General features: G+C 30.0%; 2 protein-coding genes across 5 annotated transcripts in view; both read left to right on the top strand.

Moving 5' to 3' along the window:
• LOC145943462 (CCR4-NOT transcription complex subunit 6-like) overlaps positions 1 to 15,196 on the top strand; it is a 588,057-nt gene that overhangs the window by 368,013 nt on the left and 204,848 nt on the right. The window lies entirely within an intron of this gene.
• Positions 11,787 to 15,196, top strand: part of Twin (CCR4-NOT transcription complex subunit 6-like twin) — a 421,961-nt gene continuing 418,551 nt past the window's right edge. Inside the window, exon 1 of the mRNA XM_083050971.1 lies at positions 11,787 to 12,309. The gene's annotated coding sequence lies outside the window, so the exon portion shown is untranslated. The remainder of the gene's footprint in view (positions 12,310 to 15,196) is intronic.

The raw sequence follows: 15,196 nt of genomic DNA on the forward strand, positions 1-15,196 counted from the left end.
AAGCAGTGGTATCAACGCAGAGTACTTCTCTCTCTCTCTGTAGTACACAGTTGAAAAATTTGTGTTAAATTTAACAAATATCACATGTCCCAAACAGTCCACAGAAATTTTTGTGTTAATTTAACATAATACGGATATGTTAAATAATGACACGAATATTGTGTTAATATTTTAACATAAAATAAATGCAAACTTCAAGTAAACTTAAAATAAATTTTGTGTTAAATTAACATAGTTTTAATGTAAAAATTAACTTAAAAAATTGTTAATTTTACATTTTATCATCCCCACTTATATTATAAAGTAAAATTAACATTTTTTTTCTGTAAAATTTAACAGATAAATCTTGTCACTAATAATATCAAACATATTTATTGTGTAAAATTAAAAGTAAATACACATTGTGTTATTTTTACACTTTTTTTCAGTTATTTTAATAATTTAACATTTGAGTTCAATTAACACAACAGCAATATGTTAATTTAACACAAAAATTTTAACGGGGACCGTTTTTAACAAGAAAACACAAATTTTCCAACTGTGTATATATACAATATTCGATACACACATATACATACATTTACGCGAAAATTTATACTAGAGATTAAAATTTTAAGTAAATCAAACATGCGCGCACGTCGAATCAATAACTACATAAATATACAGGATGTCTCATTTTAATCGATCATCCCAAAAACTTTTTTTTGATTGTACTACAAAATGTTTCAGACAAATGTTTGATTTGTCTTTGTCTCTGAGTTGACAGAAGATGGCGCTACTGACTTTTTTCTGAAGGGCGCTTTTCAAGGGCATTTGAAGGTCATTTATGTTTTTTAAATGGAACCATCATATTTTTTTAATATAAATCGAAATTCCTCGCAATTTTCGGTACAAAAAGTTATAAGATGGTAAAAAAATGAGTTTACTTTTATCTAAAACAGTTTGTTGCACAATCAAATAGTGATCGATTAAAATGACTACACCTTGTATATGGTCCCCCCTCGCCCTCTCCTCCCTGGAAATGCATTTCCCCTCGTAATATATTAATACCCGATGGATTTTCATTAAACATCGCGTAATAATAAATTGTACTCGTCGATAATACTCGCGAAGAGAGCTAATAGCTGCTCGTCGATGAAATCATTTCTTAATGAAGTGTCATCGACAATTTTGTAACGGGCTTAAAAGACCGAGCGCTTATAAAATGTCGCGCGTGCACGAGAGAGAGAGAGAGAGAGAGAGAGAGAGAGAGAAGCTGAAATAATGCTCGACAAATTCCAAGCCGTGCCGCTTTACGTTTCGCCATGAATAAATAATTCGGGAATTTCCGCGGGCGCGACGACGTATCCCGAGAGAGATTTCACTTTATCGCGCCTGGCGGAAGAAACAAAGGAGAGAGAGAGAGAGAGAGAGAGAGAGAGAGAGAGAGGGAGAAGGAAGAAGCTTCTCTCTCTCTCTCTCTCTCTCTCTCTCTCTCTCTCTCTCTTTTCTCGCGATATATTTTCCACGCGACCTGCTAAAAACCAGCCACTTCATTTTTAGAGCGACGTGAACATATACGAATATATAGGGAGATACACATTTTATTAGAGACAAACAAACCTCAGCATATCTGATTCGACGAAGAAAACGCGATTTGCGAAAGTGTTTACGCTTTTTTTGCGAGCCACTTTTATTTCCTTCTTCAATTTCGTTGTTGTTGAATTTGAACATCGCTTGCCCGGCTCCGATACGATTATAACGCGTGTTGTTTCAACTAGAATAATATTGCTTTATGCACGATCTCCGGTCGAAATATGTATTAGAATCAAATTGAAACAGTAAAAATATGATTATATGTATATTGAATCTCGCGCAAGAGAGGTACATTATTGTTTTATTGAAATTTAATTGCACGAAATAATACCTTTAATGTATGTAGTTACTGAATTTATTACTGTTGCAATGACGTTTCGCAAGCGTGTGTCTCTGTTTCCGCTATTATTTCGAGAAATATAATGATAATTCGAATTGCAGTGTGTATATTGACGGGAAAAATTAATCGCGAGAATTAAAGCCGATTTTTATCGAGAGTGATAAGTCAAAGGCGCGTGAATCCTCTGATATCGCACTGAATTATACTACACGAATGTTTATTTTACGCAGTCGAAGTGCAAAATCGAGAAGAGACGCGCTTAAGAAAAGCTTTTGTGTGAAAACGAAAAGCACTGCGTGTGTCTACATATATAATCCGCGAAGATAAGGTCGCTCTCTTTCGCCGCCAGAAAATATGTATATATGTATATGTATATATTCCAGTGTGGCACGCGGGAAATTCCCGTGAGTATTAAAATATCTTATCTTGCGGCCGCGTGCAAAAGTGCCGGAGAGATTCTCCGCTTGCTTGGAGAGTAGCTTTTAAGAAGCGCTAGCACAACGAAAATTTATGACAATTTGTTTGGAGAGAAAAATGGGACTGAAAATTATGTCCAATATAATATTTCTTTTTTTTTTTTTAATTTCTACTCATTTGCAGCAATTTAAGTTTGACGTTTGAGCGTAAATTAAAAATTGTTATTTTTTTCCCCGATATGAAAACTGTAATATTTGATTACATCGGCATTGAACAGTTGCATGATTCTTATATAATCGAAATGTAATTGAAAATTATTTTTTTTAAATTAATTTTTCCTAAATTATTTTTTTTTTTCTAAGTTAATTGTCTTAAATTTTTATTCATTCGCGCAACAATTTATGCTTGACGTTTCAATATAAATTAAAAGTTGTTATTTTTCCCCGACATATAAATTGTAATATTTAATTACATCGGCATTGAACAGTTTCATAATTCTTATCTAATCGAAATGTAGTTAAAAATTATATCTAATATAATATTTTTATTTCTTTTTCCTAAATTTCTATTGACATGTGCAATAATTTAAGCTTGACGTTTAAGCATAAATGAAAAATTATTATTTTTCCCTGACATGTAAATTGTAATAATCAAAATGTGATTGAAAATTATTGTTAATATAATATTTCCATTTCTTTTTCCTAAATTTATATTCACATGTATATTCACATAACAATTTAAGCTTGACGTTTGAGCATAAATTAAAAATGTTTGTTTTTCCCGACATGTAAACTGTAATATTTGATTACATTGGCATTGAATATTAGTTTTATGATTCTAATTTAATCGAAATGTGAATTAAACATTATTTTTTTCTAAATATATTTTACCTAAATCTATTTTTCTACTCATATGTGCAACAATTTAAGCTTGACGTTTGAGTACAAATGAAAAATTGTTGTCCCTGACATGTGAACTGTAATATTTAATTACATCGGCATTGAACAGTTCCATAATTTTTATCTAATCGAAATGTAGTTAAAAATTATATCTAATATAATATTTTTATTTCTTTTTCCTAAATTTCTATTGACATGTGCAATAATTTAAGCTTGACGTTTAAGCATAAATTAAAAATTATTATTTTTCCCTGACATGTAAATTGTAATAATCAAAATGTGATTGAAAATTATTGTTAATATAATATTTCCATTTCTTTTTCCTAAATTTATATTCACATGTATATTCACATAACAATTTAAGCTTGACGTTTGAGCATAAATTAAAAATGTTTGTTTTTCCCGACATGTAAACTGTAATATTTGATTACATTGGCATTGAATATTAGTTTTATGATTCTAATTTAATCGAAATGTGAATTAAACATTATTTTTTTCTAAATATATTTTACCTAAATCTATTTTTCTACTCATATGTGCAACAATTTAAGCTTGACGTTTGAGTACAAATGAAAAATTGTTGTCCCTGACATGTAAACTGTAATATTTAATTACATCGACATTGAACAGTTCCATAATTTTTATCTAATCGAAATGTAGTTAAAAATTATATCTAATATAATATTTTTATTTCTTTTTCCTAAATTTCTATTGACATGTGCAATAATTTAAGCTTGACGTTTAAGCATAAATGAAAAATTATTATTTTTCCCTGACATGTAAATTGTAACAATCAAAATGTGATTGAAAATTATTGTTAATATAATATTTCCATTTCTTTTTCCTAAATTTATATTCACATAACAATTTAAGCTTGACGTTTGAGCATAAATTAAAAATGTTTGTTTTTCCCGACATGTAAACTGTAATATTTGATTACATTGGCATTTGAATAGTTTTATGATTCTAATTTAATCGAAATATGAATTAAACATTATTTTTTTCTAAATATATTTTACTTAAATCTATTTTTCTACTCATATGTGCAACAATTTAAGCTTGACGTTTGAGTACAAATGAAAAATTGTTGTCCCTGACATGTGAACTGTAATATTTAATTACATCGGCATTGAACAGTTCCATAATTTTTATCTAATCGAAATGTAGTTAAAAATTATATCTAATATAATATTTTTATTTCTTTTTCCTAAATTTCTATTGACATGTGCAATAATTTAAGTTTGATGTTTAAGCATAAATGAAAAATTATTATTTTTCCCTGACATGTAAATTGTAATAATCAAAATGTGATTGAAAATTATTGTTAATATAATATTTCCATTTCTTTTTCCTAAATTTATATTCACATAACAATTTAAGCTTGACGTTTGAGCATAAATTAAAAATGTTTGTTTTTCCCGACATGTAAACTGTAATATTTGATTACATTGGCATTGAATAGTTTTATGATTCTAATTTAATCGAAATGTGAATTAAACATTATTTTTTTCTAAATATATTTTACCTAAATCTATTTTTCTACTCATATGTGCAACAATTTAAGCTTGACGTTTGAGTACAAATGAAAAATTGTTGTCCCTGACATGTAAACTATAATATTTAATTACATCGGCATTGAACAGTTCCATAATTTTTATCTAATCGAAATGTAGTTAAAAATTATATCTAATATAATATTTTTATTTCTTTTTCCTAAATTTCTATTGACATGTGCAATAATTTAAGTTTGATGTTTAAGCATAAATGAAAAATTATTATTTTTCCCTGACATGTAAATTGTAATAATCAAAATGTGATTGAAAATTATTGTTAATATAATATTTCCATTTCTTTTTCCTAAATTTATATTCACATAACAATTTAAGCTTGACGTTTGAGCATAAATTAAAAATGTTTGTTTTTCCCGACATGTAAACTGTAATATTTGATTACATTGGCATTTGAATAGTTTTATGATTCTAATTTAATCGAAATGTGAATTAAACATTATTTTTTTCTAAATATATTTTACCTAAATCTATTTTTCTACTCATATGTGCAACAATTTAAGCTTGACGTTTGAGTACAAATGAAAAATTGTTGTCCCTGACATGTAAACTATAATATTTAATTACATCGGCATTGAACAGTTCCATAATTTTTATCTAATCGAAATGTAGTTAAAAATTATATCTAATATAATATTTTTATTTCTTTTTCCTAAATTTCTATTGACATGTGCAATAATTTAAGTTTGATGTTTAAGCATAAATGAAAAATTATTATTTTTCCCTGACATGTAAATTGTAATAATCAAAATGTGATTGAAAATTATTGTTAATATAATATTTCCATTTCTTTTTCCTAAATTTATATTCACATAACAATTTAAGCTTGACGTTTGAGCATAAATTAAAAATGTTTGTTTTTCCCGACATGTAAACTGTAATATTTGATTACATTGGCATTTGAATAGTTTTATGATTCTAATTTAATCGAAATGTGAATTAAACATTATTTTTTTCTAAATATATTTTACCTAAATCTATTTTTCTACTCATATGTGCAACAATTTAAGCTTGACGTTTGAGTACAAATGAAAAATTGTTGTCCCTGACATGTGAACTGTAATATTTAATTACATCGGCATCGAACAATTCCATAAGGTTCTCATCTAATCGAAATGTATGCAATATCGCCGATTGACGTGCCACTTTTCAGAACTTCCCGTTGCGAAGTTTCGTTGCGAGTGCAATCGACAGATATATACGTACCTCGGGTCCGACGACTTACAATATGCAAGAGAAAGCGCTACCCGGGAAAGATTAAAAGTCACGCACGACGGACGGCGACTTAAGCACGGCGGATGTCGATATCGACAAGCATTAATGTCAAGCGCAAAGTCGAGGTCGTTGCGCGCGACAAAACACCTTTTCTCTCACTCCCTCTCTTGCTCTTTCTCTCTCTTCTTTCGTCTGCGCCGTCGTCGATCGCGGGAGAGAGATGGGTCGTCGATCGGAGGAAATGTCGATAGCTGTTTATAACTTGCAGTACGGCATTTCCGTAAGCGTGTCAATGGCACGTCAGAGAGAGACACAGTATATTATATTATAAGATAATCGACTGCCAGCCTTTCTGCAGTGTCTCGATTCCGCGCGCTGACGTTTAAATTGCATCTATGCGCGAATTTCGCGTGCAAATATACGAGAGAGAAAGAGAGAATGCGAAATTTTCACCAAAAATAATCAGTCCGTAAAACTTTAATCCCGCGGAAATACGAAACCCCCGTGTATTCTCCATATTTATTTTATTTTATGCATACGCTAAAAATATTTATTTCTCCGAATCGCCACGTCTAATAATAATGTAGCTGTGTTTAAAGCTCGGAATTAAATTTTCCAATTAAAAAAGAAATTAATATTGATACATTCAACTTCATACACACTTAATATTAATATTTGAAATGTAATATTGCAAAATGTTTAGCTTCTATTCAAAACACTATCTCGGAATATCTACGGCAAATATTTACGTATGATAAATTTGTGAGCTCTCTCATTCGAGCTCTCGTTATCGCATAGAAATCGCCATCGAGGCGGACAAGAAATTCCGTTTTTTCTTTTATCTGGACAAAAGTAAACGAGAGCCATCGAATCATCGATGATAGAAGCATTTTATAGCGCGAATGGAAGAGGAGAGCGAAGCAGGCCGAAGAATAAGATTGGTCTTTGGGATACAATAAAAAAGTGCACCGCGGACCCTCGTTAAGCCATTAGGCTTTCCACTCGCCCGTAACATTTTCCGACGCTCCATAAACATAATATTCCCGCGTGGGCCTCGAAAGAGGATAAAGTACTTACCCCGGTTTGCGGACGGCCGGCTGGATTAATCGCCGCGCGTGTTTGAACGTAGCGAAATGCGAACGGATGTGGAGAAGACGAGGACGTCGGGCCGGGGTGAAACCTCCTGGGTGATTTGCAGGTTTTGCGCCCGGATTGTTTTAATCCGCTACGCGAGTGGGAAGACACAGTCTTGAAAAAACCGCATCGCGTTGCGCGACAGGGACGATCATCGCCGTGACATATCGCCGGCTTATTCATTTGCATATTACAACTAGCCTCCTACGGTTGTAATCGCGGTAAACATAATGCGGCGCGCCTGCAAAACGCAACAAAGTGCACGGGGTTATAAATTATTTAGCTAAACTTGATGTAGTGCGCGATAAAAGAGACAGATTGTGTGAGCGCAAGTCTTCGTATATATGTATATTTACGTACTTATACATATATACATATATGTATATAGGTATATTAGAGACAGAGATTATATGCACTTAATTATTTAAATATCTTAATTATATTTTAATTAATTTTAATTATATTATAATTATATTTAATTATTTATATATAATTATAATAATTATTTATATATTAATTATTTATATTTAATTATTTATGTATATATAAGTCTTTTCTCTTTTTTCTTTCCCTTTCTTTTCAAAAACACTGCATTTCAAAAGTAAACTTTTTAAAATAACATACACATTAAAGTTAAACAAAAATATTAATATTAGATAATTTACGTAATCCTCTGTTTACATGGATTTAAAGTGACATGGAATATATGCAAATTCGCCAGAAAAAATTTTTAGACAAAAGTTGCCGCGGAAGATTCAGATTATATCACTTCGAATATGTAATTGACTCGAATATTTGATGTATAATAACCAGCGAAATTAATTAACGCAATGCAATACATATACCTGAAGCAATTACGTCTTTGTGCCATGTTAGAATATTATAGATTGATTCCCGCGCAAAGTAGCGTGACGTAGCAGCTTCTCCCTGTACAAGAATGCGTGAAGGCGAATTAGTAATTTTCATTCAATTCTTCATTTTTCTTTATATGCATTTAAAATGACATAAAAATGACGCAATTTGCGAAAAAGATATATAATACATATAATAGTTACCTCGAGAAATTTAGGCTGTATTAATTCGAATTGTCTCTTAATTAATTAATAATTATCATAATCGTCGTTGTTTTTATCTTTAGATATAATTAAAACGATATAAAAAATATATACAATTTTTCAAAAAGGAACTATCTGCAATAGTTACCTCGAAAAGTTTAGATTGCATTAATTCGAATTGTCTCTTAATTAATTAATAATTATCACGTAATCCTTTTGTTTTTATCTTTAGATGTAATTAAAACGATATAGAAAAAATGTATGCAATTTTCTAAAAAGGATTTATATGCAATGGTTACCTTGAGAAGTTTAGACTGCATTAATTCGAATTGTCTCTTAATTAATTAATAATTATCACGTAATTGTCTTCGTTTTTATCTTTAGATATAATTAAAACGATATAAAAAAATGTATGCAATTTCCCAAAATAATCTATATGCAATAATTACCTCAAGAAATTTAAACTGCATTAATTCGAATTATCTCTTAATTAATTAATAAAATTATCACGTAATCGTCTTCATTTTTATCTTTAGATATAATTAAAACGATATAAAAAAATGTATGCAATTTTTTAAAAAGGATCTATATGCAAAAGTTACCTCGAGAAGTTTAGGCTGCATTAATTCGAATTATCTCTTAATTAATTAATAATTATCACGTAACCCTTTCGTTTTTATCTTTAGATATAATTAAAACGATATAAAAAAATGTATGCAATTTTCCAAAAAGGATCTATATGTTATCTTGAAAAGTTTAGACTGCATTAATTCGAATTGTCTCTTAATTAATTAATAATTATCACGTAACCCTTTCGTTTTTATCTTTAGATATAATTAAAACGATATAAAAAATGTATGCAATTTTCCAAAAAGGATCCATCTGCAATAGTTACCTCGAGAAGTTTAGGCTGCATTAATTCGAATTATCTCTTAATTAATTAATAATTATCACGTAACCCTTTCGTTTTTATCTTGAGATATAATTAAAACGATATAAAAAAATGTATGCAATTTTCTAAAAAGGATCTATATGCAAAAGTTACCTCGAGAAGTTTAGGCTGCATTAATTCGAATTATCTCTTAATTAATTAATAATTATCACGTAATCCTTTCGTTTTTATCTATAGATATAATTAAAACGATATAAAAAAATGTATGCAATTTTCCAAAAAGGATCCATCTGCAATAGTTACCTTGAGAAGTTTCGGCTGCATTAATTCGAACTGTCTCTTTAACTATTTAATTAACTAATTAAATTAATGTACGTAGCGCGACGCACACTCGAATTGTCTTCGCGCCATATTGGCGTAAGACTATCGGCGTAGGAATATCAGTCCCGCGCAAAGTGACGTGACGTAACGTGACGTAACGTGACGTACGCCTTCTCCCTGCGCGAGAACGTGCGCGGAGGGGGGCGAATTAGTCCCCCCCAGTGGCGTCCTTTTTTGTAGCGTCGCGGATTAATCGCTCCGTATCCCGTGCACTTTTCGGGATCGAAAGTGGCTTCGTGTCCGTTAATTAACATCTCGACTGTCGATCCTGGCACCGGACGACATTCCTGACGAGTGAATTAGCGCGTTTCCGCGCCGGGATGTGTCGATATCGCGATCGAAATTTCGGGAAGCTCACGGATCCTCGCGAATCGAAGCGCCGCCATGATTGTTGGTCGTGCAACAAAGTGTCTCTCGCGGGATTCAGCCGGCGAAAGTGAGCCGGGAATTAATCCGCGAGGATGCCGAATAGAGCCGATCTTTACCGAGCGTCGTAGCTTATTCTTTTTGCTCTCGGGAGTGTCGGATCGCCGGAATGATCGATCGAAGATTCGATCGCGACTTGGGTAAGAAAGCTTCGGCGTTATTGTCGTGTCTCGTCGTTCTTAGTAAAGACATCCTTGCATCTTTCGCGGACTCTCTTCCGTCAGAATAAGTAGCTCGCGCTTTTTGACATCGCGAGAGCACTCGAATTACATATATATTATTACACATCCTTACATACATATATATATATATATATATATATATGTATATATATATTGTTTATTATATGCAGTGTTGTGCTTAGATGATTTTAAAATTAGCTAGATAAAGATGAGATAAAAATATGTAAATTTATCTTATATAAGATAAAGATGATTTTGCTTTAAATGTATCTAGATAAAAGATAAAATTATATGGCGATTCATGTAGATAACTTCCAGATAATATTATTTTTTGACTGATTATGTAAACAAAAAAAATGTAAATTTTAAAAGGGATATAAAAATATATTCGTGTATACTTTTATTTGTAAGTTTTTATCGCTTACTGTTTAAGTTTACTATTTAAATATTTTTATGCGCTATGACTCTAAATCAAATTATCTGAACATTATTCTAGATAATTTAATAAAGATAACACATTTTTTCATCTAAGATGCAGATATAGATAATACATATTTTGATTATCTATATAAAGATAAGATGCTGCAGAAATTTTATCTAGATAATCATCTATATAATTTTATTTAGATAACAGCAAACACTGATTATACGTATATAATGTATACATATATGATCGTAGTATAGGTACGCCGTGACGTCAGAAGTCGAAGAAGGAAGATAATCGAGCCACCTCGTGGCGTTTTCCTAAACGTATTTTATATAAATAAATCGTACGCTCTTTCTTATCGGTGACGGAGACATAAGGGAAGAGTGAGAGAGAATAATAGAGTTAGATTCTCCGATCGGGAAGCGCGCGATCTACCTATACAAGGTTATGATTGTATCCTGAGTAAGTAAATGCGTGTAGATTTATATCGGGAGTGCTGAATGGGGTATCGCGCGATCTTTCCTCAGAAATTGTTAATTAGCGTCGACCAGTGTTTGCTGTTATCTAAATAAAATTATATAGATGATCATCTAGATGAAATTTTGGCGTTATCTTATCTTTATATAGATAATTAAAAAATATATTATCTGTATCTGCATCTTAGATAAAAAAAAGTGTTATCTTTACTAAATTATCTAAAATAATATTCAGATAATTTGATTTAGAGTTTCATAGGACATGAAAATATTTTAAGTATAGTAGAACATGAGCAGTAAACGATAAAAACTTATAAATAAGAAACTATGAATATATTTTTATATCTCTTTTATAATTTCCATTTTTTTTATTTTACATTACATTTTTATTTATTTACATTTTTTAACTGTTTACATAAGCGATTTTAAAAATAATATTATCTGGAAGTTATCTAGATGAATCGTCATATAATTTTATCTTTTATATCTAGATATATTTAAAACAAAATCATCTTCATCTTATCTAAGATAAATTTACATATTTTTATCTCATATCTTTATCTAGCTAATTTTAAAATCATCTAAGCACAACACTGGCGTCGACACAAATTTACGCGTCGAGAATCAGCTGATCGATCTGTCACTCGCGCGGCTTCGCGATTACTCTGTCGCGTCTCGTCGTTATTAAACACCTTTTCGCGTTTCTCGTAGACTTCTGCGAATAATACGCGCGGATTAAAGTAAGTGCCGATTCAAGTGTCATAAGATACCAACGTCGAAACGTAATCGAGTATCGACGTATTGAATCGCCGGTCTTCGGAATATTCCGCATTGCTATATGAAGTTGTTATTATCGCAGCGTATCTTCCGAAGGATCATACGTAAATATTTATGATCCGAGTGTCTAGCCTTCAATAGTTATAAAGCCAGTTTACACGTGATAGCTGAGCGTATTAATCGTGTCGCGACGTTTTGACACTTGACACGTGTCATTTTCATATAAAAAAATTTTTACGCATGTAAGCGAATCTCGCGTACGTGAATTAATATCGGGAGTGTCGAATAAAGTGTCGCGGGATCTCTAAATAAGTATAATTCGCGTATGCGCGAGTGCCGAATATATAATTGTTGAATATTATACATTATAATTTGTCACAACTTATTTATCCGTGTAAATTATCGCGAGTGTTAACGCATCGTCGCGAGTGTTAATACAGTGTTGATCCAGTGTAAGGATTACCATTCTAAGGATTACCGTTCTTCACAGTCATCCCAAGTTACGTCGTATATCATCGAGAGATCTCTGCATCGTATTAACTAAGGTCAGCATTATATTAATATATCTCTCTCTCTTTCTCTGACAATAAATCTTAGCTAAAAACGTTTTAAACGTTTATTTTATATATTATAATAATTAATTATAATTGTGTAATTAATTTTTACGTATTGTAATAAAACGATATTTGTGTATATATATATATACACACAAATTTTCAGAAGTATTGTTTAATAGAGAAATATAAAATTTGTCTGATAATGATATTTGTAATAATATAGAAAATTTATTTTGTGGAAATTAATTTTTAATTTTTAATTCGTTAAATTTCCATGCCGTTAATTAATTTTTTTAATTTACATGATAATGTTATTATTAAACTTATAAACAAAAGGTTCTCAAATACTTGTACATATATTTAGCAAATACATAATATATGACTTGCGTTTTCTAAATGTTCATATGAAATCTTTCACAAATCATTCGATTACTTTTCTCCAAAGTCACACGGGTTATTGTAATTTCTCGCGAATATCGGAGAAAGAAACCGAATATCGAGAAAGAAACGAAGCCACTTTAATTTTCAGAAGTATTGTTTGCTAAAGAAATATAAAATTTGTCTGATATTTATAATAATATAGAAAATTTATTTTGTGGAAATTTATTTTTAATTTTTAATTCGTTTTCATGCCGTTAATTTTTAATTTTTTAATTTACATGATAATGTCATTATTAAATTTGATTTTTTAAAATTATTATTTATATAATAATATAATATATATATAATAATAAAAAAATATAAATATAATATAATTATATAATATTAAAAAAAATAAAACAAAAGGTTCTCAAATACTTGTACAGATATTTAGCAAATACATATATGACTTGCGTTTTCTAAATGTTCATATGAAATCTTTCACAAATCATTCGATTACTTTTCTCCAAAATCACACGGGTTATTGTAATTTCTCGCGAATATCGGAGGAAGAAACCGAATATCGAGAAAGAAACGAAGCCACTTTAATATGCGATTGTTATAAAGTCGTAATTTCGCGTTCGCCGTTGTTCTTGGATCTCTCGTAATAAAGCATTTATCATGCTTCGTGTTCTCCGAAAGGGAACAGCTTGCAACCTACGCCGCAATCGATATGAAACGACGGGGACTTATTGATCAAACTGCCTTTAACCAAAGACGCTTGACTGATTTCGCTCGACGCGATCCCGATCGTCGTGGAGTATCTGTCGGGTCGAATCAGCGGCGCATAAAAGTTCCCAAGTCCTCGCTCGTTCCCTCAGTTCTGTCGCGGTCGCCGATAAACGATGAAAGTTCCGGCAGGATGCAGTTTCCAGCCAGTCAGGCGAATCCGAGGCCGGCGTTGGCGGTTCCGCGAATTGGCCGCAGGTTCCCATGCCATTACTTTGCCTCGCTTTTGCCTTTTACCTCCGTCCGGAAAGCCGGACATATACGCATTCGCGAAAGGCTGTTCTGTTCCTTTGCGCAGAAAGTTTATCTTATCGCATAATTTATCGCTGATTCGAGATGCTACCTGAGGAAATTAATTTTGTAATTTCGCGAAGAAACGCGGATAATTTTGCAATATAAATATAGCGTATAAAAATAAATGAGAGAAAGAGAGAGAAAGAATAGTTAATTTTCGTTTTGAAATTTTCTAAAAAATTTAGGACAAAATATAAAAATAGATTTAAAAAAGACGAAAATAATTTTATAATAATAGTTATACTATAATATACACATTTAACTTTTTTTTATAAATTTATTTTATATTTTATTTGATAAGAAAACAGCAAAATTATTATATAATACCAAAGATACAATTACTTATTATTACTGCAATTAATTATTAATTAATGTTATTAAATATCATTATTATCTTTCATTTTTAAATTTTTGAAAAAATATGGAAAAAAATCATTCTTTTATGTAAATGTAATACACAATTTTTATTATAAAATATAAAAACAAATTTAAAAAAGGAGATAACTTTAGCATATAATTTTATAATAATAATTATAATAATTATAATAATAATTATATTTACTCTAATACACACATATTTATAACTATTTATAAATTTATTTAATATATTATATAAGTAAACAGCGAAATTATTATAATATCAAAGGTAGTTATTTTTTATTACAGTTATTATTATTGCAATTAATTATTATTTAATGTTATTAAATAATGTTATTAATTTTTATTTTTAATTTTCCGAAGAGGAAAAAATAATTCTATACATAAATGTAATACACAATTTTATGATATAAAATAGATTTCAGAAAAGACAAAAGAATACATTTATAATAATAATTATAGTATATTACAATTCATTTAATTACTTATTTTATTTAACATGTTATATAAAAAATAGCGATATTATTAATATGAAAGATACAGTTATTTTTTATTATAGTTATTATTATTGCAAATTTATCATTACTTAATATTATTAAATAATATTATTACACAGAGAGAATTTTCTCTTAGAATTTGATAAAAATAATAATCTAGTATTACAATAAAATATAAATATGTTTGATTTTATTATGCAGTTTAATAAAATTAATCAAACATATGTTTTATATTATATCGTGATAGATATTCTTATTTTTCTTGTGATAAATATTAATCAGAGAAATGTTCACAAAATTCTTTTCATACCATATTGTCCTGCACGATTACCATGATTTTCAGAGTAAATTCTAAGAGAAAATTCTCTCAGTGTACAAATGATATTTACCACTGCTCTTACATGAAGAGAGAATAGTAATGCTTGTGAGCGCAGCATCTAAAATTGGTTTCTGATTTCTTATTAAAGACTTCACAATGTGAAGAGCGGCATATCTCTCGCACCGAAGCGCGATACTTGCGTCGGATATAACATTAACATTTTACTAAACGTCTCGTC

This window comes from Prenolepis imparis, unplaced genomic scaffold (assembly GCF_030444845.1).
Source record: "Prenolepis imparis isolate NDT839.2.m4 unplaced genomic scaffold, iyPreImpa1.0 SCAF_12, whole genome shotgun sequence".
NCBI classification, from domain to species: domain Eukaryota; kingdom Metazoa; phylum Arthropoda; class Insecta; order Hymenoptera; family Formicidae; genus Prenolepis; species Prenolepis imparis.